The sequence below is a fragment of the Moschus berezovskii genome, chromosome 2 (assembly GCF_049115385.1).
Source record: "Moschus berezovskii isolate FMDL1 chromosome 2, NW_MosBer_1.0, whole genome shotgun sequence".
Classification (NCBI taxonomy): Eukaryota; Metazoa; Chordata; class Mammalia; order Artiodactyla; family Moschidae; genus Moschus; species Moschus berezovskii.
In genome coordinates, this window is record NC_142461.1 from 575277 (window position 1) to 600202 (window position 24926).

Consider the following 24926-nt stretch of genomic DNA (forward strand, 5'->3'; position numbering starts at 1 on the left):
CAGTTACTGCTAAGAGAGGAAATGGTTGCAATCAAAGAAGGGCACCCTGAAGTACCCTGAAGCACTACAATACTCCATCACTTGACCTGGGTGGCAGTTCCACAGATGTCTGCTTATAATTATTCTTTAAACTGCACATATTTGTGTGCAGTCTACAGAATTTCTCACACTAAAAAAAACACCATTGAACAACAATAATGTAAATAATTCTGCAGGTAGATTTTTATTCTGAACATGTGCTTACATATTGATCTAAAATAGTTTCAGCTAATAGTGTACAACAAAACCAAACTGCCAAAGATACAAAGAATGAAATCATTAGGAACTCAGACAAAAAGAAAGAGGAAATCTCTCTGGAAATCTCTTAAGGTTCCAACGCTTTTCAGATTTTACTGTGGGTCTCAATCTATAGATAGAGACTCAGTGGGCCTGGAGTGGGGCCTGACGCTCCGCACTCTAACCCTGGTGACGCCAAGGTCGCCAGTGCACGGACTCAGTGCCAACACTTCAGAAGCCACTAAAATCTGGCTGATGTGAAGGCCAGCTCAGAGGAAAGGGAATCAGAAAGTACTGGGAGCGTGTGCCAAGCACCGTGTCTCATTTAAAGTCAAAGTGAAAGTCGCTCAGTCGGGTCCCACTCTTTGCGACCCCATGGACTACACAGTCCATGGAATTCTCCAGGCCAGAATCCTGGAGTGGGTAGCCTTTCCCTTCTCCAGAGGATCTTCCGAACCCAGGGATAGCACCAGGGTCTCCTGCACTGCAGGCAGATTCTTTACCAACTGAACTATTAGGGAAGCTATCTCATAGATAAGGATAATGAGGCCCAGATAAATTAATCTGCCCACAATTAGCCAGCTCTGTTCAAAAATAAAAAAAAAAGGAACCACAATTGGAACCCAATATGTTCTGAAGTCTCTAGGAAAGAATTTATTAAATGTGAGTAAAGGAGAAGCATGGTGAAAAGTGTTTCAGGAAGCAGAATTCAAAGCACTATACAATCGCACAGTATTCCTGTCACATCTCCCAGTTTGCATATAGAGAGCCAGCTTCCTCACTGACACAAAAATATTCTGCAGAGAACATAATACATTTTGACAAGATGCTGTAGGAGAAGGGAAATTTTCATTTCCACTTATATTTTTTCTGGTGGTGGTCAGAGCAAAGGAATTCATGAAGAGTAAATAATGTCCCGACTACTCCCTATCCTCAGGAAACCTAAAGGACAATAGCATATGCACATGAAGTAACTCCTGTTTCACAAGCTTGCTTGATCATTAAAAAAAAAAAAAAATCACCTAGTAGGTACATTTCCTAGAGACTGTTTCAGAAAACAGGGGTGGGTCCAGGAATCTGAATTTTTTTAACAAGCACCCGAGCAGATTCAAGTCCAGAAAACTCTCAGTAGTACTTCTAAAACTTAACCTGATGCTCTCATTCATACTTTTCCAATGCCTTATATACTCTACTGAGTAACAGGTTTAAAATATGGCGAATAAAACTTTCAGAAAAATATAACATATTATATATAGCAGGCAACCTTACAGATTATGGAGCAATTTAACCTTTATTTTACATATGAGGAAACTTGAAGTCCGAAAACAGGTCATATATTTAGTGTCAAAACAGAACCTGTATCGGCTCAAAGCTCCTTCTAACACACATACGCACATACCAACATCTATTTTAAGTAGTGAGGTGGTCTTTTTTTTTTTGGCCATGCCTCATGGCCTGTGGGGTCTTTACCTTGACCAGGGACTGAAATCTAGGCCCTCAGCAGTGAAAGCGTTGAGTTCTAACCACTAGACAACCAGGGAATTCCCACCAAAATTTATTTTTAAAAGATCAGCAATAAAGCATTAATTACTGATGACCATCAAAAAGTGACTAGTTGGGACCTCCCTGGTGCTCCAGGGACTCTGCACTCCCAATTTAGAGGGCCTGGGTTCGATCCCTGGCTGGGAAACTAGATTCCACATGCCCCAGCTAAGAGTTTGCATACCACAACTAACCATTCTGCAGGCAGCAACTAACGATTCTGCAAGCCACAACTAAGATCCAGCACAACCAAAACAAATAAATGTATATATATTTTAAGTAACTAGTTGAACAAATCTGGCACATTCGCAAAATGAAGCTGTGGAAATAATTAGGCATTACCTCTGTTCCAAGCATGATCTCCAAGATACATTAACTGAAAAGAACTGCTGAACAGTGCACATAATATGGCAATCTTTTATGTAAGAAACAATAAAAAAAAGACTATACTTAGATATTTACTTTCGTAAAAAGAAATACTGAAAGGATACACTGAAAATTACTAAAAATTAGGTAGAGATGCAAAAGAAAGTGCTCACGAGACACCTGGAGTCACAGCAACTTTGTCCTTGGAGTACAAAATGAAGCAGGGCAAAGGCTAACAGAGTTCTGCCAAGAGAACACACAGGTCATAGCAACACCCTCTTCCAGCAACACAAGAGAAGACTCTACACATGGACATCACCAGATGGTCAACACCAAAATCAGACTGATTATATTCTTTTCAGCCAAAGATGGGGAAGCTCTATACAGTCAGCAAAAACAAGATTGGGAGCTGACTGTGGCTCAGATCATGAACTCCTTATTGCCAAATTCAGACTTAAATTGAAGAAAGTAGGGAAAACCACTAGACCATTCAGATATGACCTAAATCAAATCCGTCATGATTATACAGTGGAAGTGAGAAATAGATTTAAGGGACTAGATCTGATAGATAGAGTGCCTGATGAACTCTGAACGGAGGTTCATGACGTTGTACAGGAGACAGGGACCAAGACCATCCCCATGGAAAAGAAATGCAAAAAAGCAAAATGGCTGTCTGAGGAGGCCTTACAAATAGCAGAAAAAAGAAGATAAGCTAAAAACAAAGGAGAAAAGGAAAGATATAAGCTTCTGGATGCAGAGTTCCAAAGAACAGCAAGGAGAGCTAAGAAAGCCTTCCTCAGCGATCAATGCAAAGAAATAGAGGAAAACAGTAGAATGGGAAAGACTAGATATCTCTTCAAGAAAATTAGAGATACCAAGGGAACATTTCATGCAAAGATGGTCTCGATAAAAGACAGAAATGGTGTGGACCTAACAGAAGCAGAAGATATTAAGAAGAGGTGGCAAGAATACACAGAAGAACTGTACAAAAAAGATCTTCACAACCCAGATAATCACAATGGTGTGATCACTCCCCTACAGCCAGACATCCTGGAATGTGAAGTCAAGTGGGCCTTAGAGAGCATCACTACGAACAAAGCTAGTGGAGGTGATGGAAATCCAGTTGAGCTATTTCAAATCCTCAAAGATGATGCTGTGAAAGTGCTGCACTCAATATGCCAGCAAATTTGGAAAACTCAGCAGTGGCCACAGGACTGGAAAAGGCCAGTTTTCATCCAATCCCAAAGAAAGGCAATGCCAAAGAATGTTCAAACTGCCGCACAGTTGCACTCATCTCACAGGCTAGTAAAGTCATGCTCAAAATTCTCCAAGCCAGGCTTCAGCAATACATGAACCGTGAACTTCCAGATGTTCAAGCTGAATTTAGAAAAGGCAGAGGAACCAGAGATCAAATTGCCAACATCCATGGGATCACAGAAAAAGCAAGAGAATTCCAGAAAAAACATCTACTTCTGCTCCATGGACTATGTTAAAGCCATGACTGTGTGGATCACAATAAACTGTGGAAAATTCTTAAAAAGATGGGAATACCACCCACCTCACCCCCTTCCTGAGAAACCTGTATGCAGGTCAAAAAGCAACAGTTAGAACAGGACATGGAACAACAGACTGGTTCGACTGGGAAAGGAGTATGTCAAAGCTTTACACTGTCACCCTGCTTATTTAACTTACATGCAGAGTACACCATGAGAAATGCTGGACTGAGTGAAGTACAAGCTGGAATCAAGACTGCCGGGAGAAATATCAACAACCTCAGATGTGCAGATGACACCACGCTTATCACAGAAAGTGAAGAGGAACTAAAGAGCCTCCTGATGAAAGTGAAAGAGGAGAGTGAAAAAGCTGGCTTAAAACTCAACATTCAAACAACGAAGATCATGGCATCTGGCCCCATCACTTAATTGCAAATAGACTGGGAAACAATGCAAACCGTGACAGACTTTACTTTCTCGGGCTCCTGCAGACGGGGACTGAAGCCATGAAATTAAAAGACGCCTGCTCCTTGGAAGAAAAACTATGATAAACCTAGATAGCATATTAGAAACCAGGGACATTCAACAAAGGTCCATCTAGTCAAAGCTATGGTTTTTCCAGTAGTCATGTGTGGATGTGAGAGTTGGACTATAAAGAAAGCTGAGCACTGAAGAATTGATGCTTTTGAACTGTGGTGTTGGAGAAGACTCTTGAGAGTCCCTTGGACTGCAAGGAGATCCAACCAATCTATCCTAAAGGAAATCAGTCCTGAATATTCATTGGAAGGACTGATGCTGAAGCTGAAGCTCCAATACTTTTGGCCACCTGATGCGAAGAGCTGACTCATTAGAAAAGACTCTGACGCTGGGAAGGATTGGGGGCAGGAGGAGAAGGGGACAACAGAGGATGAGATGGTTGGATGGCATCACCAACTCGATGGACATGAGTTTGAGCAGGCTCTGGGAGTTGGTGATGAACACGGAGGTCTGGTGTGCTGCGGTCCATGGGGTCGCAAAGAGCCACACATGACTGAGCGACTGGACTGGACTGGACTGACGGAGGAAGACATGATCCAAGCAGCAGCCACGCGGCGCATCTTGGCAGTTCCCCACACGGCCCCAGGCCTGAAAGGAGCCGCCAGCCACGCTGCGCATCTTGGCAGTTCCCCACTCGGCCCCAGGCCTGAAAGGAGCCGCAGCGCCTGAGGTAGTGGGGCCCCTCCCCTCGGGATTCTTCACAACTTTTGTCAGTGCCTTTTGTTCCCAAGACCCGAGGCAACAGCGTCGCCCTAGTTCTCAGTCTCTCAGCTACACAGCCCTACTCTATTTTGCTCTCTGAGTCTTGCAACCTATATTAAATATCCTCTATCTGAAATACCTGGTATGTTTTTCATATTCCTGACTGGATCTTGACAGAATATTCTAAAGATAAAAAGAATCACAAATAAAATTCAAATTTACCTTAGTAATTTTGTTAGTAACAATATGAATACTATACTTTTAAAAGTTATGTGTACAGTAGGATAAAGCAAATAAACATGAACAATTCTAGAAAATAAGACTGTCAGTTTAAGAGAGACAAAAAACCTAAAGAAAAGAACCCTGTAATATGTTCAAATTAAACTGGAATGTCAACATGAAGTTTTGATTTCTAAAAAACATATTTTCTGTCTCTGCCTACTGAAAGAACCTAGAAATAATGAAGACCCAGTGGCACTGAGCATCCCGAGTCCTCAGAACTTGGTTTCTAATGGCATTCTCTATAAAGGAAACTAGGCCTCCCTAGAAAAACGACTGATTTGGGGTCAAGAACAGAGAGAGCACAAGGCGCACCTGGGATGTCTTGTGACAGAAAACCCAAAACAGATGGCCCATCAGAAGGACACAACACTCATATCGGCCAGAGGTCCGCATCAGAGAGACTGACGGCTACAACTAACTGTGAAATAATGAATAAATACAAATTCTGTGCCTATAGCGATATAGAAAGTAGCAGAGAAACTCATTTGCTACCACAGAGGTGACCAAGTTTCTGTGTGTGTGCTCAGTTGCTAAGTCTCATCTGACTTTTTACGACCCCACGGACCACAGCCCACCAGGCTCCTCTGTTCATACAATTTTCCAGGCAAGAATACTGGAGTGGGGTGCCATGTCCTTCTCCAGGGGATCTCCCCAACTCAGGGATTGAAACTCCATCTCCTGATTTGCCAAGCTGATTCTTTACCAATGGGCCACCTGGGAAGCCCCAATTCTTTACCAACAAAATTTACAACAAACGGCAAAGAATCAACCAAAACACCCTGCCTTACTAGGACAGACTTTTAGTAGTTAATTCCTGGTTGATGGTTATCCTGCCAGCTAATAATTGTGAAAACAATCACCCGTCTGCAACCTCCAATGAAACTGACTCAGGCAAGGATCACTGATGGACATTAAAACCAACAGGTGAAAGAGAATATAGTAAGTGTGTTAAATTGCTGCCCCACAGATTACCTGATCCACATAAAGGGAAACCTTTACAAAGGAAAGATCGAGGACTCTCAGGTTAACCAAGTGATCAAACTCAGTATCAAAATGGCAAAAGCTGACATCAAGAGTGATACAATATGAATACACAGTATCACACAGGATTGCAAACAGGAATGCTGTCAAGCCTTTAGACTTGTCCTAAAAGGGGATAAAGGCAGGGATTAAGTGACACGCGTAAACAGTAAGACAAATCACAAATGTGGAAGACTCCACCAAAGAGCCAGACTGGCCTCTTCAAAAAGCAATGTCTGGACCTCCTTGGTGGCCCAGTGGTTAAGACTCACGTCCAATGCAGGGAGCATGGGTTCGATCCCTGGTCAGGGAAGTTCCACACGCCACATGCAGCAAGAAAAAAAGAATAGCTAATGTCACTGAGGCAAAGAAAAAAGGGTAGGAGGTTTTTAGATGATGAAGCAAAGACTAAGTAACAGCCAAATGCAATCTGGGAATCCTGACTGGATCCTGGTTCCTACCCTAGACCTTCACACTAGCTGTTCCTTACATCCCCAAACTTACCGTTAAACGTCCTGCCTTGTATCTTTCAGCCTGAACATCACCTTCTCACTGAGGCCTTCTCTAAACCAATTTCAATTAGTTTTCCCTTCAAGCTAGTTCTCTTTCATTTTCTTTGAAGTACTTATGTGAAATTTTGTTCATTCATTAACTCCTTTCTTCATTCTCAAATATAAGGTCCTGGAAATCAGAGCCCTTGCCTATTCTGTCCACTGTGACCCTAATATCTTGAACCATGCCTAGCACATAGCAGCATTCAATAAATGTTTGTTGAATGGATGGACCAATAAACAAAAAGGCAGGAAAGACTCAACAGACACTTGGGATTATGCAATGATTCAGAAAGATCATGAAGAACATCAGCCGTAAGAATCAAATGCCCACACGGAGTGAGTATGCCTGATACGGAAGGACTAAATGTGCCTATGACACTAAAAATATTACATGTGAATTATACTGCGTGATATGTCCCCTTTAAGGTATCTGGTGGGAGTCAGCACAGTATTTTTCTTTTTGGAACCTATTTGTGCGAGGACAAACAGGTGGAGCATACAAGAGTTACTCTATAGAGCTGGACAGAGTAGTTAAATGAAAAAAAAAAATGGTTTCCATGTAGGAAAATGAACCTTTCAGTTATAAAAATGAACATGATTTACATGAGAGGCAGTGAGACAAGTCTGGCTTTAACAAACTGCATGATAAGTGTCGTGGAAAATAGGGCTGAAAAGGTACAAAGAAGGCCAAATGGAGAGCTTCACAGATAAGTGTGTGTGTGTGTTAGTCGCTCAGTCGTGTCTGACCCTTTGCGACCCCATGGGCTGGAGCCCACCAGGCTCCTTTGTCCATGGGGTTCTCCAGGCAAGAATACTGGAGTGGGTTGCCATTTCCTTCTCCAAAAAGGCTGATGAAAGTGTGTAAGTCAAGATGATAACCGTACTGAGCAGCACAGTCACAGTAAAGCGTCACTGAGACCCGAGGAAGTGTTGTCTTCTCATCACACGTAAGTGGTGGTTTAGTCGCCAAGTCACGTCCCACTCCTGCGACCCCATGGACTGTAGCCCGCCATGCTCCTCTGCCCATGGGGTTCTCCAGGCAAGAATACTGGAGTGGGTTGCCATTCTCTTCTCCAGGTGATCTTCCCAACCCAGGAAACGAACCCGGGTCTCCTGCATTGCAAGCAGATTCTTTACCAACTGAGCCACCAGGGAAGCCCCACAGATAACTAAGCAATGATGAGTTACCACAGGACCCCAATCAGAGGAGAAACATTCAGAGAGTAGTTCTTTAAGACTGGTCTGTCATAATACTGTCACTTCAATCTTAATCATTTCCAGAAACTACCAAGAAGAAAAACTCAATTAACAGCAACTACTTTTCATGGAGTATTTACCATGTGTTAGACATTTAAATATTTTATGAGGCAGAAACTGTAACTCCCTTCCTGAAGATGAGGGAGACTGAGATCACACAACTAATAAACAGCACAGCCCTGGCAACAAGACTACTTAATTTAACAACTGTATCAGCACTTCAGCCTGCCTTCAGCTCATGGAAGCCTGGCCTAGAGTCACGTCAGCAGATGTAACGATAAGCAGGGAAATCTGAGGAATGTTGAGGAAGATAATACAGAGCTACACAGGACACACACACAAGTTTGTTTTAGTAGTAGTAACAAGTGAGTCCCAGTTTTATGGTTTACCAGATTAGAATAAAATTATTCTACCTAGAGAAATGGAAATATTGAGATGGGAACCTACTTAGTAAAGGTGTTTTTATCTTCAGAGAGGTGCGAGGTGAAATAACGGACTTAGCTGTGAATACATGGGCAGCTGAATTAGAGAACATGCTGTATAAAATCCCTGGAAAATTAAGAGACATAAAAGAAAGATCACATCTAGATGTATCTGGGAAACGTCCGGGCGGTGGTGTCAAGTGAAGACGTGAACAAGCCCGCTCTCCAAAGACAGAGAGAGGAGCGCAGGGGAGACGGGGGAACACGTATTCCTGCTACAGGAGTGCCCGCACACGGGCCAGGCATGACCTGGGATGGCGAGGGAGCCAGCAGACAAGGTCCCTTGTTCCAGCTTCAATGCTTCATAAAACACTGTAGTTAGTAACAACGTTTAAGACTTGAGTGTTTACCATGTGCTGGGCAATACGCTCATTCTGAAACTTAATTGTCCCCAATCATTGGCATTACCCTCATTTTATAGACGAAAAAACTGAGGGTTAAAGAACCTAAGGTCCATACCCAAGGAAAGTAGCAGAACTAGGTAGGACATGAGCCTGGGTCTCCCCGGGGCCAAAGTCTATGATCTTAATTACTATACTGAAATAAATAATTATCAATCCAGCCCACAGAGCATATGTAAACCATTAAGCTTCCTCTGTGTGTGTTTATACATTACATAAAAACTGTCATTTTAATCATTTTCAAATATGCAGTTCAGTGGCATCAAGTTGGGCAACCGGCCCCTCCATCTACCTCCAGAACTTTGATCCCAAACTAAAATTAAGCAGTAAATCCCCTTTCCCTCTCCTCCTCTGCCCCAGCAACTGCCATTCTACTTTCTGTCGCTATGAATTAGGACTATTCTGGGGAACTCATACAAATGTAATCATACAGTATTTGCTCTTTTGTGGCTTATTTCACCTAATGCAACATCTTGAAGATTCATTACCATTAAGTTACTTTTAAGTTAAATAAAATGTGAAATTCTAACCCACATACATTATTATGCATCTCTACAGGGAACTACATTCCAAACTTCCATTATGATTTATGAAACACGCTTGGAAGAGAGAACTACATTTACTGGGGAAGAAAAAAGGTGGGCAGAGTTAAGGCAGACTGACACATCCAACTTGAAGGACCCACAGGAAAGTAGGAAGAGAGCAGTGTGCTTGACTGTGACCAGGCCAAATGGTCTATTTGGAAAGATGCCATGACGCATCTCAAAGCAAAGGCAAGAAAGCAGGCCTTAGACCAGACCGCAAGCAACACTGCTGGATCAACCAAGGAAAGACAAGACACCGTTGCTTTTTGGCAAGAGAAAGCAAGAACACTAGGAAAAAGCTTTAAAATAAACACTGAAAAAGAAGGATAAGCTCCATTTCCCCTTGGAGCTTATCCTTCTCTTTCTGGAAAGCCAGCAGATGGGAGAGGAGACACTTAGTAAAACTGTACTGATCAATTTATAATTAACATCAACCTTTCTCCAACAATGCACCAAGAGGTTCATTCTGGGAAAAAGATGTCTTGTTCTCTATATGATAACATGAAGCAAACATTTAAGATGAGAATAATAAAGGAAACAGATTTGGGAGAGTATGCCATACTAGGGAATTCCTTAAAACAGCTGAAATAAAACTATCCTAAATATTAAATATTCTAAGAGAATATTAGTAGCTAAAACTAAAACTTGTTTGCCTTTAAAGAAACTGTATGAACTACCTGAAATCTATGTATTCAATATTACTAGCAGACAAGAGAAAACACGTTACTGTCTAAGCCAAGATACTGTCCAGAGTAGTAAAATTTTACACATAACTATTGCTTTATATAATATCTGTACATTTATCAGATTTATGAATACAAACAAGCATTAAAGTATAAGATACTTCCACTTTTGAAGCAAAACAGAACAGTAACATTGGAAAAAAATTAAATGCCTAGGAGAAAACTTTTGAAACTAAAAAGTAGAAACTTAATACAGGAAGAATCAGAACTCAAAGCAAATTTGCCTTCTGGGACATATATGAGTAAGGAAACACAAAATTAAGCTTTATAAGAGTACCACTAAGTCATAATTTCACAAGACATTTAAAATAAGAATGTCACAAGAAACTATCTTTAAAATAAACCATAGTGTTATGAGCTTAATACCAGGAAATTTTAAAATGACTTGTCCGTAGGTTCTACCTTTCTACATGTAAGCTAGAAAAATGAATGCATCACCTTCACTCTCCTGTCAGCCACCACTGAAAGCACTCATCATCGGTGAAGATACAGACGGTATGTGTCCAACACTGCACCACTCACAGATTCCATTCAGACATCTGCAAAACTTTTGCAGTGTGGGTAACAGCATGCTACATTGATCATAAAATACCACAGCACTAAGATGAGAAAACTGTATTGAACAGAAGTTTAAGATCAGAGATGCTAAGCAGCCTCAATCTACATAAATAGATTTTACAAAATTGTTCAGTATGGTCCTGGCTTAAGTTGTCAGCTTCACCTCAAAAGGAGAAGGATGTTCTTGCTTTATCTATTATTGGGAAAAGAGGCAGTATTAATAATCACTAGTAATCAACATTCTAAGGGACAGACAACTGAACATTGATTAAGTGTGATCAAATTAAAATCATACAGTACTGCTTGTGCCCGTTTATAAAACACAAACAAAAGCGTCATCACTCTAAGGTTGTCACCGCTTAGCAATTTGAGATATTTTAATGCAGCTGCAATGTTTGTGTTTATTTCTTGTGCATATGACTCACTCTCAAAAAGATTCTCCCGAGACCCTGGTGGATTTTTGAGAATGCAGAAACCATAACTGGAGCACACTGCGTGGGAAGTGCCATAACAGTGAACGAATAAAAGAGGAAAGAACTCATGACAGAATTTGTTTCTAAGTTTTTATAAAAAGCAGGTTGCTCACAAAAGGGATATTTTGCTGCAGAATAACAGGAAAGGCTGGGGAAACCCACCCTGGCTCTGAGAAGACTTTCTCACTCCCTTGGTTGGATTCAGTGCATTTTTTACACTGCAATGTATTTAACTAATTTCTTAGACTGGCTCCCAGACCATACTGCAAGCAACTTCAGACCAAAAGCTGTCTTGTCTTAGAATCATCAGGACCTACTTCCCAGATTGTCCAGCAAAGAGAAGGCCCTCAATAGGCATTTTCATAAAACTGATTACTGAATAATCAATTTTACATTCACCTTCTATTTTGCAAAGCATTTTCACAAACACTGTTGTTTCACGTAACAATCTTTTGAAGTGGGAAGGGCATAATTTAAACAAATGGCTTCTGGTTTTATACAGACTAAAACAAACCTGAAATCACAAAGACAATCATGTATTTTTGTTCATCTTTGGAGTAACTTCTTGGGACTTCACTATTCTTGTAAAACCTAGAGGTTGTACTAGAATTTTCACAATATGTAGCAATTACACAGCTCTGAGTCTTACAGGAGGGTTTTAACTATATAGAGCAGTTTTAGAGAAGGCTCTTCCAGAAATCAGACATTGAGAAGCATCCTAAGCGATTTTTCCTGATCCTATTTTTCTGTGACTGAGAAGAAATTGCAAAAGGCAAAATGCTGGAGAGTGAATGATGTCATGGATGTCATGAAGTTGCATCAATACCTGATGATGATTTAGCACAACAATGCAACACAGTATGCCAAGAAGTGTAATGTCAAACCACCAGGATGTTTACTGCATTAATCTCATGACTCTTTATTAGCAAATTGATACGCAGAGTGGTTCTCCAACTTTCTAAAACAGAGAAGTTGCTGGTTTAGGTTCATGTCCTTAGCAAAGGCACTGAGAAAATCTACAAATCCCTATGGAAGAGGCTTTAAGAGAAAAAAAAAAAAAAGGCCCGCAAATTAGCTAACATTAAACAGTTGTTCTTCTAACAATTAAAAGCTTCTGAAACAGGCTGAAAACCCATGGATCAATATAGATAAGAGCAATACCTATACCAGCCTTGTCAAAAGCGAACAGTTATAGGATATAAAATGACATCATACAACAGAAAGGAAGCCAGTTTATATACACGCATATGCTCAAAATGAGGGATCTGAAACAGAGCATCACTATTCCCAGTAAACGCTACAGACTAAATCTTAAACGGTCAACTCTAAACGATGCCATTGCCTCCCAGATTTTCTTGCCCCTTTAAACCCATGATGTCATCCTTCTTAAGCACTAGCTGAACAAACGTAAGTTACAGAAGATATGTGGCGTGTCCCAGCCAAGGCGATTGCCCCAACAGTTTCCTACAGCACAACTGCAGCTGAAACCGTCACTCCTCAAGGAAGAGGCCGCAAGGCTTCAAACCGGCTTCTCTGCTAGAGAGACATCGAAGTCTCCACATTAGCGTCCGAGCAGCAGCGACCAGAGTTGCTCTCAAAAAGGCTAAGTACAGTACAATGTCCCTGCCAGCAACCGAGAACTGGTAATGTGTTCTGAGCAACTGGAATCCCAGCACAGAAACGTCCAAAGGCTATGGCAATTAAGAAATAAAGCTTTTATTCTCTTAATAAACTTCAGAGATCAGAAGACAAAAGCACTTGGGTATCGAAACCTTAACAATCCAAAGGTTTCAAAGGAACGAGGGCTGCATTAGCACCGAAGTTACTCCGCAGAGACTATCAAGATTTTACAACTGTTTTTTCTTCGTTTCCAAATTGGTTCCCACCCTCCACGGTTCCCTTTGCACAAACAATTCTCGCCAGAAGCCTTCCAGTGTCACAACGTGGGCTGCTGTCTCAATCAAGGAGATTCGCAGTTCCTACTTCGCTGGGGGAAGCACTCAAAAAGGTAAAAGGGTAGGAAAGGCTGCTCGTGTTTCATTTTGTAAGGCCAATTCCAAAATCTTCCTTGTGCAGCGGCAGCTTCCGAGATGCTGGCTCCTCGCCGCAGCCCCAGTTTTGGAGAGCACCGGACTCCGGCGCCTCCCGAAAGGCGTTAAAGGTTGGGGGGCGGGGTGGAAGGTGATCTGACACCTCAAAGCCATCCTTACCCCGGGTCACACACCCGTCGTGGCCCCGGCGGGGGGACGAAAACGGCCCTGCTAGAGGGCAGAGGCCGGGTTCGCCTATGCCAGAGGCTGCCTGGAAAAGGGCCGTCCGCCCTGCCTCACCCGGGGAGGCCGAGGAAGACGACGGCGAGGCCCCCAGGCCAGCCAGCAGCGACGCCCGCGCGGGGTCCACGGCCCGGGCCGGACCCAGCGCATAAAGGGCAGAAGGCGCCGGCTCCCCGCCGCGGCCCCGGGGGAGGAAGAGGCCTCACCTGGCCTAGCGCGCGCCACGTTCTCGGGTACGCTCCGCTGGTGAAGGCGGTGAGGGAACCCGCGACAGGACGCGAGCAGAGGCGCTGCGCCCCAGGCCGCGCCCGCCGCCCTCGGGACTCCTCACAGCTGGCGGGACACCGAGCCGCCCGGAGCCGCCATCTTCCTCCACTCAAACGCCGCCGCCGCCGCCGCTCTGGCTGAGAAGACAGCGCCGAGCGCGCATGCGCCGCGGGCCGGCGCGGGGGACGCGCGCGCGCACTCGTCAGCGCGGCGGGCGCGCGCGGGGCGGCCTTGGGGCGGCGCCAGGTGGGAAGGTGCGCGCCGCCGCCGCCGCCTCAGCCCGGCCCAGCCCGCCTCGGCCCGCCGCCCCGGCTCGCCCCGGCTCGCCCCGGCCCGGCCCGCCGCCGCCGTCTCAGCCCGCCGCCGCCGCCTCAGCCCGGCCCAGCCCGCCCCGGCCCGCCGTCCCGGCTCGCCCCGGCCCGGCCCGCCGCCCCCGCCGCCCTCCCGCGCCCGGCCCTCCTCCGGTGCCGACACACGGCCTCGGAACTGCCCTCACCCGCACTGCTTGGGACAACCGAGCAGGTTTGCCAACGGCTTGACACTGTAAGAGATGTCAGACCAGCAGTTAAGTCACTTGTACTTCTCAGGGCCCGGTGAGCACCAGCGCTCTTGATGCCAGCTGATGGAGAGAAACTGAGTGCCCTGGTTATGCAAGCGAAGCCTCCCGTAACTGTGTAACAACCACTGTGTGACTTGTTACTGACTCCGTTTTTCAGGTGAGGAAACTGAGGCACAGGATGTATCATTTTCCCAAAGCCACATTGCAGGGTAGTTGCGGTGCGGAGATAAGATCTGAATTTAGGCGTAGCTGGTTCCCAGGCCCTTTTGTGCTTTCCATCATCATTATTGACATGGGATCGGTTCCAGCAAAGTCCCCCTTCAAGGGAGCAATCTGGTGTGTAGACGCGAACCCTCCTGAAGTATCTGTACGGCATGTGGTCTAAGGAAATGCCAGAGATACAGAAGACTTCAGTCTTCACCCCAGGCACCCAACAATGAAGCAACCATGCTGCCAACCCACCACCCCGGGATAAAGTGGACATTCTGGGACATCTCAGAGGACATGGGGCTAGATCAGAACCAAGTCTGCTCTCAAGGTGGGAAGCAAGACGCTATTGAATAGATTTGGGTCAAGATCATTCTGTGCTACACACTTGAATAATGCAGAAACCCCTGGTTAAACGCTCATGGAGGGAGTTTTCTGGTGGTCCAGTCGTTAGAAATCTGCCTTGCAATGCAGGGGACACCAGTTCAATCGCTCATGCTGGAAGGTCCCACTTTCCCTGGGGGCAAGTAAGCCTCTGCATGGCAGTTACTGACCCAGTGGGCCCTAGAGCGGGTGCTCCACAACGAGAGAAGCCCATGCACCAAGAAGAGTAGTCCCTGCCCACCACAAGCAGAGAAAGCCTGCGAAAAGCAGCGAAGACCCTCCACAGCCAATAAGTAAATCAATCTTAAGGGGGGAAAAAAGCCTTTCAGTTAGGAAATGTCACTGCAAAAGAGAAACTTGGTCGTTACATTTAAAAATAAATATTAAAATCATATCATTAAAAATCCCAAGCTTGCCTTCCTAGTTGGCTGGGTGGTAAAGAAGATGTCTGCCAATGCAGGAGACACAGGTTTGGTCCCTGGCCCAGAAAGACTGTGCATGCCTCGAGACAGCTAAGCCTGTGCACCACAACTGCTGAGCTTGTGTTCTCGGCCGGGGAGCCACAAATACTGAGTCCAGGAGCCACAAGTGCTGAAGCCTGAGTGCTGTAGAGCCGAGCTCTGCAGCAAGACAAGAGGCTGCGATGAGCAGAAGCCCACGCCTGACAACCACAGAGTAGCCCCACCCACCGCTGGAGAAAAGCCCTTGCAGCAGAAGACCCCCGCGTGTCAAATAAGTAAAATTTTTTAAATCTCAAGCTTAAAAATTGTCATAGAAAGTGTGAACAATTCCCCACCCCCAAATTCTCTGTAGAGCTCAGTGTTAGGAACACTGGACCAGCTTGTAAGTGCTTCCTTTTAACAATACAGGTTCTACCTTTTGGCTCTCTGGAGGTCAGCAACAACAAGCACCTTATGAAAGGCAGCAAAAAGGGAACCAAAAAGCAAGTGGTTGATCTGTTTTCTAAGAAATATTGGTATAATGTGAAAGCATCAGCTATGTTCAATGTAAGAAATATTGGAAAAACACTAGTCATAAAAACTCTGGGAACCAAAATCCCATCTGATGGCCTCTGGGGTTGTTGTTTTTGAAGTGAGCCTTGCTGATGTGCAGAATGATGACATGGCATTTTAAAACTTCAAGCTAATTACTGAGGATGTTCACGGCAAAAACTGCATAATTTCCATGGCAGTGATACCTGTGACAAAACATGCTCCATGGTCAAAAATGGCAGACTGTGATTGAAGCTCATGTTGATGTCAAGATTACTGACGGTTATTTGCTTGTCTGTTTTCTCGTGACTTTACTAAAAGAAAAAAGAAAATGAAACAATCAGATTCAGAACTCTTATGCTCAGCATCAACAGGTCCACCAAACCCAAAAGATGATGGAAATCATGACCCAAGAGATGCAGACAAATGACTAGATAGAATTGGTCAATAAGCTGATTTCAGACAGCATTGCAGAAGACCTAAAAGATTTATCAGTCTATTTATCCACTCCATGATGTCTGTTAGAAAAGTAAAAAATGCATACACACACACACACACACCTGCCCATGCAGGACACCAGGCTTTGACCCCTGGGTCACATAACTGAACCACTTTGCTGCACACCTGAAACTAACACAGCATTGTGAATCAACTATATTTCAGTTAAAATTTTAATATAAATAAATAATAAAAATGCTGAGGAAGGTCAAGTTTGAATTGGGAAAACACATGGAGTTTCATAGTGAAGTGGTAATTCTGGAAAAGCTGGGGATGAGATAGGTACTGAAGTTGAATGAGCCAACAGATGTGGGCCATGAGTCCAAGAATCTTTAAAATTCAGACTTTTAATGAAGATAAAGACTTCCCTGGTGGCTCAGATGGTAAAGCGTCTGCCTGTAATGCGGGAGACCTGGGTTCAATCCCTGGGTTGGGAAGATCCCCTGGAGAAGGAAATGGCAACCCACTCCAGTACCCTTGCTTGGAAAATCCCATGGACAGAGGAGTGTGGTAGACATGGGGTCGCAGAGAGTCAGACACGACTGAGCGACTTAAAAAAATCTTGTGTAAAAAACTGTAGGTTGGAACCAGTTTAGACACTGCCTCAGACTTCTTCTAAAGCTCCCCAGGGATTCTGATGGCCAGTTGGGTTTGGAACTGCTAGATCATGATAGAACAGGTTCAAATACAGAACAATTCCACCGTGAATCTCCTAGCTCAAAGATAGCAGGGACTTTTTATACACTGCTTTATCACCAAATAGAGACTGGCACACATTAGAGACTTACTAAGTATCTGTTGAATGAATAAATGAACTGGGAATTTGAAAACAAGGCATTCAGTCAGATATTAGTGAGTATCTATGGCAACCCACTCCAGTGTTCTCGCCTGGAAATTTCACTGCCAGAGGAGCCTGGCGGGCTACAGTCCATGGGTCACAAAAAAGTTGGGACATGGATTAGTGACTAAACAAGAACTGTGTGCCAAGCCATAGTAATGTACTTAAAAAAAAAAAAAAAGTCTAGTAATATACTTTTACATAAAACAACAAAGTCCTTGCCCTCATGGAGGCCCCACAGTTTACTGGGAGAGACAGAAAATATTGTGTAAAAAGGCCAATAGAAATTATCATTGATGATAAGCCCCAAAGTATTATTATTATAGCAATGACAGTCAATGTATAATGTACACTTTTATTATGTACCAAACACTGCTACTTTAGCTTCCCTGGTGGCTCAGACGGTAGAGTCTGCCTAAAATGCAGGAGACCTGGGTTCTGTCCCTGGGTTGGGAAGATCTCCTGGAGAAGGAAATGGTGACCTGCTCCAGTATGCTTGCCTGGAGAATCCCATGGACAGAAGAGCCTGGTGAGCTCCAGTCCATGGGTCACAAAGAGTTGGACAAGCGACTAACTCTTCTATGTTGTACAACTTCTAAACACTGCTAAGGAAGTGCCTTTGTTGAGCTTATTTTGCAGATGATGACCCTGAAGCACACTGGGATTAAGTGGCTTAACCTAAGGTCACAGTGGGCTTAAACCCAGGTGGTCTCTCTTCAAAGACTTTGCTACTGAACTCTGTACAGTGTTGCTTCTGACAAACAAGAGGAACATAAGATTAAGGTCAGTTAATATATGGCCTGGAATATCAGGAGAAAAACTGGATATTACCTCCTAGGTCATGGAGATTTGGGGGTAGGGAGGTATGTGATGAAATGGTGTTTTAGAACAATCTCTCTGCGCTGTGAAGACAGGCTGGGACGCGACTGGAGATGAGAGGGCACACCAACGCCAGGATGAGGGGGTGGCCATGATTCGATCCCTCTGGTATCATCCAGAGGCCACCACAACAATTACTGAAATTAATTTCTTATGCATTTACTTACTTAGAATAAATAATATATGCACATAAAACAAATTTCAAGGGGTACAAAAGGACATATAATAAAAATGAAGTCCATCCTACTGTCTCCCAGCTACCTAGTAAGCTTTGCCTGTCCACCAAGGTGACCACCATCACAAGTTCCTTATATCTTTCTAGAGATGCATACACAAATACATATATAAATTTAAAAACCTACAAAAAAGTAGCAAACTATACACACTGCTCTGTACCTTGTTTTTCTAATAACTATAGTTCTTCAAGATCTTTTGAAGTCAGTTTATTTAGAACCACCTAAGTTTTGTTAGTAGTTCATTCTATTCCTTTCCATATATTTTTAAAACAAATCCTCTAGTGATAGGCATTTGTTTCCAGTCTTCTGTGATTATAAACAAATAGCAATGAATATCCTTATATATTTATTTGCATATGAGTAAATGTATCTGTAGGAAAATCTCCTAGAAATGCAATTGCTGGGGGACTTCCCTGGGGAAGGACTGGGGCAGTCCAATGGTTAAAACTTCACCTTCCAATGCAGGGGGTGTGGGTTCCATCCCTGGTAAGGGAGCTAGGATCCTACATACCTCCTGACCAAAAGACCAAAACATAAAACAGAAACAATATTGTAACATATGCAGTACAATTTATAAAATGGTCCACATAAAGAAAATATTTTTAAAAGTGGAATTGCTGGGTCAACAGACATGTACATTTTAAATACTGGTAGGGGGTTCATGGGCTTTCCTGGCAGGTCAGCTGGTAAAGAATCCGCCTGCAATGCAGGAGACTCCAGTTTGATTCCTGAGTTGGGAAGATCCCCTGGTGAAGGGATAGGCTACCCACTCCGGTATTCTTGGTCTTCCCTGGTGGCTCAGAAATTAAAAATAATTTACCTGCAATGTGGGAGACCTGAGTTCAATCCCTGGGTTGGGACGATCCCCTGGAAGAGGGAATGGCAACTCACTCCAGTACTCTTGCCTGGAGAATCCCCAGGGACAGAGGAGCCTGGCGGGCTACAGTCCATGGGGTTGCAAACAGATACAACTGAGTGACTAAGCACAGCACAGCACAGGCGGTTCATAGAAAAATCAAGGGAATTCCAGAAAAACATCAACTTCTGCTCCACTGACTATGCGAAAAGCCTTTGTTGTGTATGGAGTACAACAAACTGTGGAAAACTCTGAAAGAGATGGGAATATCAGACCACCTTACCTACCTCCTGTGGAAAACTCTGAAAGAGATGGGAATACCAGACCACCTTACCTGCCTCCTGAGAAACCTGTATGCAGGTCAAGAGGCAACAGTGGAACTGTAGGGAAATTGGGAAAGGAGTATGTCAAGGCTGTATCTTGTCACCCTGTTTATTTAACTTATTTTTTTTTTTTTTGGTAATTATTTTTTATTGGAGGCAAATTATTTTACAATATTATATTGGTTGGTTTTGCCATGCGTTGACATGAATTCGCCCCGGGTTTACATAAGTTCCCCCCCCGAACCCCCCTCCCACCTCCCTCCTCCCTTTATCCTCCCTCTGGGTCATCCCCGCATGCCAGCCCCGAGCATTATTTAACTTATATACAGAGTACATCGTGAGACATGCCGGGCTAGATGAAGCTCAAACCAGAATCAAGATTGCCGAGAGAAATAACAACCTCAGCTATGCAGATGACACCACCCTAATAGCAGAAAGCGAAGAGGAACTAAAGAGCCTCTTGATGAAAGTGAAAGAGCATAGTGAAAAAGGTGGCTTAAAACTCAACATTCAAAAAACTTAAGATCATGGCATCGAATCCCATCACTTCATGGCAAATAGATGGGGAATCAATGGAAACAGTAACAGTTTATTTTCTTGGGCTCCAAAGTCACTGCAGATGGTGACTACAAGCCATGAAATCAAAAGACGTTTGCTCCTTGGAAAAAAGCTATGACAAACCTAGACAGCGTATTAAAAAGCAGAGACATCACCTTGCCAACAAAGGTCCATCTAGTCAAAGCATTAGTTTTTCCAGTAGTCATGTATGGATGTGTGAGTTGGACTATAAAGAAAGCTGAGCACTGAAGAATTGATGTTTTTCAACTGTGGTATTGGGAGAGGACTCTTGAGAGTCCCTTGGACAGCAAGGAGATCAAACCAGTCCATCCTAAAGGAAATCAACCCTGAATATTCATTGGAAGGACTGATGCTGAAGCTGAAGCTCCAATACTTTGGCCACCTGCTCCAGAGAGCTGACTCACTGGAAAAGACCCTGATGCTGGGAAAAGTTGAAGGCAAGAGAAGGGAGCAACAGAGGATGAGTTGGTTGGGTGGTATCATTGACTCAATGAACATGAGTTTTGAGCAAACTGGAGATAGTGAAGGACAGGGAAGCCGGGCATGCTACAGTCCATGGAGTCCCAGAGAGTCGGGCGGGAATGAGTGACTGAACAGTAAGTGGCCATTTATTTAATTGCCTACGTGGCCCCAGCTTGGAAATCAGATGGAAAATGTTCTCACTGTGGGCTCTACTCTTATACTTCTATCACATGCCAGATCGTTTCATGTCGTAGATCAAAGGTACCTAAGTTCTGAGTGCAAATCACTAAGCCCCAAACATGGCATAACGAACATATTTATAAGAGAGAGAAGCTCATGCTTTAGGGTCTCTGCCTGTGCCTGTTTATGCCACTGCATCAACTTTTGGGGCTTTCCCCCCAGAGGAAGAAACTGCCACCACCACTTCCTCAATTTATTCATTTTTGACCATGCCACACAGCATGTGGGATCTTTGTTCCCCCACCAAGGATTGAACCAATACCCCCTGCATCGGAAGCATGGAGTTTTAACCAATAGACCACCAAGGAAGTCCCCCACTTCATCAATTTTAGACTTCACTTGATTCTGTCCCTTCATTTTAGAAATGAGGAAAGGACTTGCCCAAGATCACAGGCCTACATGATTAGTTAGGGCTGGCCTCTTGATTACCCATTTGGTGGAACAAAAGCTGTTTCCTTTGCAGCATCCTCAAATGATCTCCAAGATATCTATCTTTCTTGTCTCCTGGAAGATTCAGTCAGGAATGCTCAACAAACTCCTTTGTTAAAGCTCCTTGCAAATATAACCCAATTGTAAAAAACTGTCTCCCTCTGCTGGTAACATGCAGTAACTTACAAAGCCTTAAGTGACTTTGCAACTAGGAAAAACTAATCACACCTCAAAAAGTGAGACTTGGGTGATGCCTGATTGATGGTCTCATTGACCATGTTGCTGCCAAGGCAGTTAGAATAATTTACTTAAAAGAATGAGTTCAGGGCTTCCCTGGTTGCTCAGTGGTTAAGAATCCACCTGCCAGTGCAGGGTACATGGATCAGTCCCTGGTCAGGAAAGATCCCACATGCTGCAGGGCAGCTAAGCCTGTGCACCACAACTTAACTGAAATCTGTGCTGCAGAGCCCACGAGCTGAAACTGCTGCGCCCACACACCTGCAGCCTATGCTCGGCAACAAGAGCCACTGCAATGAAGAGTCCACACATCGCAGCAATATAGTAGCCCTAAAGCCCATGCAGCAATGAAGACCCACCGCAACCATAAATAAGCCAATTAATCTTTTTTTTTTAAAGAATGAGTTCACAGGAGGATGCATTTAAAGTATAGTTCCAGAGAGTGAACAAAACAAAATCTTTGATCTTTCAAGTTGGTCAAGACTTTAATGGTATTAGTAGTACTTTAGAGTATTTAACTGCTGAAAAGTGAAAGTGAAGTTGCTCAGTCATGTCCGACTCTCTGCGACCCCATGTCTACCACACTCCTTTGTCCATGGGATTTTCCAGGCAAGGGTACTGGAGTGGGTTGCCATTTCCTTCTCCAGGGGATCTTCCCAACCCAGGGATTGAACCCAGGTCTCCCACATTACAGGCAGACGCTTTACCATCTGAGCCACCAGGGAAGTCATTTGAACTGCTAGTGGAATATATATTTAAGTGCCAGTAAGAAACCTAGCTATATGAATTGGAAACGTTAGGTCAGTTCAGGGTTGGAAAAGAACTTTGGGAGTCACCAACTGTGGGTGACCTACACCAGAGGCATCTTGCTAAAAACAATGGACTGAGGACAGACCAAGAGATGATTGAAATTCCAGACACAGGAAGTCATGAAACCAGAAAGTTAGTAAGCATGTTACTTTAACTTCTAAATAAAGACTAGTAACAGTTAACTCATGACTGCAATTTATAATAATCATTAGGCATACAAATGGCAACATTTCTCACTTTAGAAAGGAAAGAAAACTCACTTTAGAAAGATTAAAGGGCATGTTCAAAATATAAGAAACCTGTTCTAAGAAGCACATTCTAACTCAGGTAACTTGATTACAGCAGCCAAAAGCAACACTACACAATATGCGTTTTTAATACTGAGAGGCCCACCGGAGCATGTCAGTGAGAAGAAAACACAAGCTGTTTGCCTCTTCTCCTGCTTGCATGTTTTGGCAAAAAAAAAAAAGGATTAGAAAAGTGAGAAGTATAAATCTTCTTAAGGCAGGCAGGGGCTTCCCCAGTGGCTCAATGGGTAGAGTCCGCCTGCAATGCAGGAGACACAGGAGACATGGGTTCAATCCATGGGTCAGGAAGATCACCCGGAGGAGGAAATGGCAAGCCACTCCAGTATTCTTGCCTGGAGAATTCCACGGACAGAGAGCCTCATGGGCTTCAGTCCATGGATCACAAAGAGTTGGACACAAGTGAGCACCACTGACTTAAGGCTGGCAAGATACCTCCATAATGATAACAGCTAATCCGTAAAACTTTTAATGTAGGTTAAGAAATGGTATGGACCTAACAGAAGCAGAAGATATTAAGAAGAGGTGGCAAGAATACACAGAAGAACTGTACAAAAAAGATCTTCACGACGAAGATAATCACGATGGCGTGATCACTCACCTGGAACCAGACATCTTGGAATGTGAAGTCAAGTGGGCCTTAGAGAGCATCACGACGAACAAAGCTAGTGGAGGTGATGGAATTCCAATTGAGCTATTTCAAATCCTGAAAGATGATGCTGTGAAAGTGCTGCACTCAATATGCCAGCAAATTTGGAAAACTCAGCAGTGGCCACAGGACTGGAAAAGGTCAGTCTTCATTCCAATCCCAAAGAAAGGCAAGGCCAAAGAATGCTCAAACTACCGCACAATTGCACTCATCTCACACGCTAATAAAGTCATGCTCAAAATTCTCCGAGCTAGGCTTCAGCAATATGTGAATCGTGAACTTCCAGATGTTCAAGCAGGTTTTAGAAAAGGCAGAGGCACCAGAGATCAAATTGCCAACATCCGCTGGATCATGGAGAAAGCAAGAGAGTTCCAGAAAAACATCTATTTCTGCTTCATTGACTATGCCAAGGCCTTTGACTGTGTGGATCACAATCAACTGTGGAAAATTCTGAAAGAGATGGGAATACCAGACCACCTGACCTGCCTCTTGAGAAACCTGTAAGCAGGTCAGGAAGCGACAGTTAGAACTGGACATGGAACAACAGACTGGTTCCAAATAGGAAAAGGAGTACGTCAAGGTTGTATATTGTCACCCTACTTATTTAACTTATATGCAGAGTACATCATGAGGAACGCTGGGCTGGAAGAAGCACAAGCTGGAATCAAGATTGCTGGGAGAAATAACAATAACCTCAGATATGCAGATGACACCACCCTTATGGCAGAAAGTGAAGAGGAACTCAAAGGCCTCTTGATGAAAGTAAAAGAGGAGAGTGAAAAGGTTGGCTTGAAGCTCAACATTCAGAAAACTAAGATCATGGCATCTGGTCCCATCACTTCTTGGGAAATAGATGGGGAAACAGTGGAAACCGTGACAGACTTTATTTTTTTGGGCTCCAAAATCACTGCAGATGCTGATTGCAGCCATGAAATTAAAAGACGCTTACTCCTTGGAAGGAAAGTTATGACCAGCCTAGATAGCATATTAAAAAGCAGAGACATTACTTTGCCAACCAACGTCCGTCTAGTCAAGGCTATGGTTGTTCCCGTGGTCATGTATGGATGTGAGAGTTGGACTGTGAAGAAAGCTGATCGCCAAAGAATTGATGCTTTTGAACTGTGGTGCTGGAGAAGACTCTTGAGAGTCCCTTGGACTGCAAGGAGATCCAACCAGTCCATTCTAGAGATCAATCCTGGGTGTTCGTTGAAAGGACTTATGCTAAAGCTGAAACTGCAATACTTTGGCCACCTCATGAGACGAGTTGACTCACTGGAAAAGACTGATGCTGGGAGCGATTGGGGGTGGGAGGAGACGGGGACGACAGAGAATGAGGTGGCTGGATGGCATCACCGACTCGATGGACATGAGTCTGAGTGAACTCTGGGAGTTGGTGATGGACTGGGAGGCCTTTCGTGTTGTGGTTCATGGGGTCGCTAAGAGTCGGACACGACTGAGCGACTGAACTGAACTGAACTGAAGCATTTTCCCAAGTTTTTCAGCACAGTAACTCATAATCTTTACAGTCTACCTTCGAAGGAGTTATTATTATCCTTTCTTAACTTGGGGAAATTGAGGCGCAGAAAGCCTAAGTACCTTCCAAAGATCACACAGCATGTTAAAGTTGGAAGTG

The 24926-nt window shown here is 43.8% G+C and overlaps 1 protein-coding gene across 3 annotated transcripts in view; it reads right to left on the reverse strand.

Moving 5' to 3' along the window:
* FBXO42 (F-box protein 42) overlaps positions 1-16254 on the reverse strand; it is an 87401-nt gene extending 71147 nt beyond the window's left edge. The window contains exon 1 of one of the 3 annotated variants that reach the window (XM_055397045.2): positions 16159-16254. The gene's annotated coding sequence lies outside the window, so the exon portion shown is untranslated. Of the gene's footprint in view, positions 1-13749; positions 13963-16158 lie in introns of those variants that run through there. The other 2 variants (XM_055397043.2, XM_055397044.2) reach the window with 2 other exon arrangements.
* Between the last annotated feature and the right edge of the window lie 8672 nt (positions 16255-24926).